The 2467-nt window shown below is 46.4% G+C and overlaps 1 protein-coding gene across 1 annotated transcript in view; it reads right to left on the bottom strand.

Annotated features, from left to right (window-relative positions):
* Positions 1–2467, bottom strand: part of FLYWCH1 (FLYWCH-type zinc finger 1) — a 39154-nt gene that overhangs the window by 12955 nt on the left and 23732 nt on the right. The window lies entirely within an intron of this gene.

The following is a 2467-nucleotide window of genomic DNA, read 5'->3' as shown; positions in this document are numbered from 1 at the left end:
TTTTAGTAGAGACGGAGTTTTGCCATTTTAACCAGGCTGGTCTTGAACTCCTGACCTCGCTCAATCTGCCCTACTCTGCCTCCCAAACTGCTTGGGATTACAGGCATGAGCCACCATGTCCCGCCACTTGGGGGGTTTTCACAATTTTTTTTTTTTTTTTTAAGACAGTTTCGCTGCACTTGCCCAAGCTGGAGTGCTCACTGCAACCTACGCCTCCTGGGTTTGAGCAGATCTCCTGCCTCAGCCTCCAAATAACAAAGATTACAGGCGCCCACCACCACGCCCAGCTAATTGTTTTTAGTAGAATGGGGGTTTCACCATGTTAGCCAGGCTGGTTTGTTGTTTTTATCAGGAAAGGGTGTTGGATTTCGCCAAATGCTTTGTGTCTCTTCGGTGATCACATGGCTTCTGTCCTTTCGCCTACTGATGTGGTGTGCAGGCATCCCCAGATCAGTCCTAGGTTTGGTGATTTCACCAGGAGTCACAGGACAGCCTGTCGTTATACTCCTAAGATTTACTATGGAGAAAAGATGTGATGCAGAATTTGCAACAGGAAAAAGCAGGTGGGGTGAAGTCTGGAGGAAACCAGGTACAAGCTCCCAAAGTCCTCCCCACCTGGAGTCACACAGAATGTGCTTAATCCTCCAGCCACAAGCTGTGACATGTGCAGGGGTTTTATTGGGGGTTGGTCATGTAGGTACATTGTGCCTGGGTGACTGAATATGGTCACCGAAATTCCAGACTCAGAAGAAAAGCAAATGTTCAGCGAATCTCACGTGATTTGTACAGAGAAGATTTGCAGTTGTTACTTAGGGATACCACTGTATCCACGCAGGCGCGCTCTACCAGTCAAGTTACAGATGCCAGCTGTGTGCGGTACTCTTATCTGTAATCCCAGCACTTTAGGAGTCCAAGGTGGGTGGATCACTTGAGGTCAGGAGTTTGAAAGCAGCCAGGCCAACATGGTGAAACCCCGTCTCTACTAAAAATACAAAAAGTCAGCTGCGTGTGGTGGGCACCTGTAATCCCAGCTACTTGGGAGGCTGAGGTTGCAGTGAGCCAAGATCATGCCACTGCACTCCAGCCTGGCCGACAGAGTGAGATTCCATCTTGAAAAAAGTTCTGGGTGCCAGGTAAGAGTGAACCTTGCACACAGGCTGTTCTTAGGGGAGCAGTCTCAGGCCTGCTGTGTTAAGTCTGATCTGTACATATGGTGTATTACATGAATTGGTTTTGCATGTGAATGAATTCCTAGGAGAAATCTTGGTCGTGGTATATAATCCTTTTTTAGGTTGCTGGATTCTGTTTGCTGGTATTTTCTGGAAAATTTTGTATTCTATATTCCTAAGAAATACTGGTCTGTAGTTTTCTTTTTGTGATTCCTTTGCTTGGTTTTGGTATTGGGGTGATACTGGTCTTACAGAATGAGCTGGGGCCAGGCATCGTGGCTCATGCCTATAATTGCAGCACTTTGGGAGGCCAAGGCAGGTGGATTGCTTGAGACCAGCCTGGGCAACATGGCAAAACCCTGTCTCTACTAAAAATAAAAAATTAGCCAGGCGTGGTGGTGCGTGCCTGTAGTCCCAGCTTCTCAGGAGGCCGAGGTTGCAGTGAGCTGAGATGACACCACCACACTCCAGTCTGAGTGTGAGAGGGAGACCCTGTCAGAATGAGGTCCATAGTAATGTCCCATCTTTCATTCCTGATTTTAGTATTTTCAGTACTCCTTCAGTTTTTTTGATCTTTAGCTAGAGCTAAATATTTCTCAGTTTTCTTGATCATTTTACATTTCTTTCCTTCTGCTTTAGTTCTTTTTTCTAATTTTTGCTTTTGTGTGTGTGTGTGTGGAGATGGGGTCTCACCCTGTTGCCCAGGCTAGTATCGAAATCCTGGGCTCAAGTGATCCATCTTGGCCACCCAAAGTGCCAGGATTACCGGTGCAAGCCCCTGTGCCCAGCCCTGTTTTTTCATTCAGAGATGGGCTCTTGCTGTCACCCCGCTGGCAGCGGTGGTGTAATCATGCCTCACTGCAGCCTCCACCTCCAGGTTCATGCGCTACCACCAGCACATGCTACCATGTCTGGCTAAGTTTTTGATTTTTTTGGTAGAGACGAGGTCTCACTACGTTGCCCAGGCTTCTTCCTTTTTAGTGTTTTTAGATACAGATTTCTCTCTAAGCGGGGCTTTCAGTGAAGCCCATAAGTTATGTTTCCATTTTCATTTATTTCAAAGTATTTTGTAATTATCTTCTTTGGCTCATTGTTCTAAATTACAGACAGGGTCACGCTCTGTTGCCACAGCTGGTTTCAAACTCCCGGGCTCGAGTGATCCTCCTGCCTCTGCCTCCCAGAGTGCTGAGATTATAGGTGTGAGCCACTGTACCCAGCCTGACTCACTGGTTTCTTATAAATATGTACAAATTAACACACTCTTGAGTTTCCCACATTTCTTTTTTTTTTTTTTTTTT

Source organism: Cebus imitator, unplaced genomic scaffold (genome assembly GCF_001604975.1).
Source record: "Cebus imitator isolate Cc_AM_T3 unplaced genomic scaffold, Cebus_imitator-1.0 Scaffold444, whole genome shotgun sequence".
In the NCBI taxonomy this organism is placed as follows: domain Eukaryota; kingdom Metazoa; phylum Chordata; class Mammalia; order Primates; family Cebidae; genus Cebus; species Cebus imitator.
Note: the sequence above shows the minus strand (reverse complement) of the source record. Positions and strands in the feature narration are given on the sequence as shown.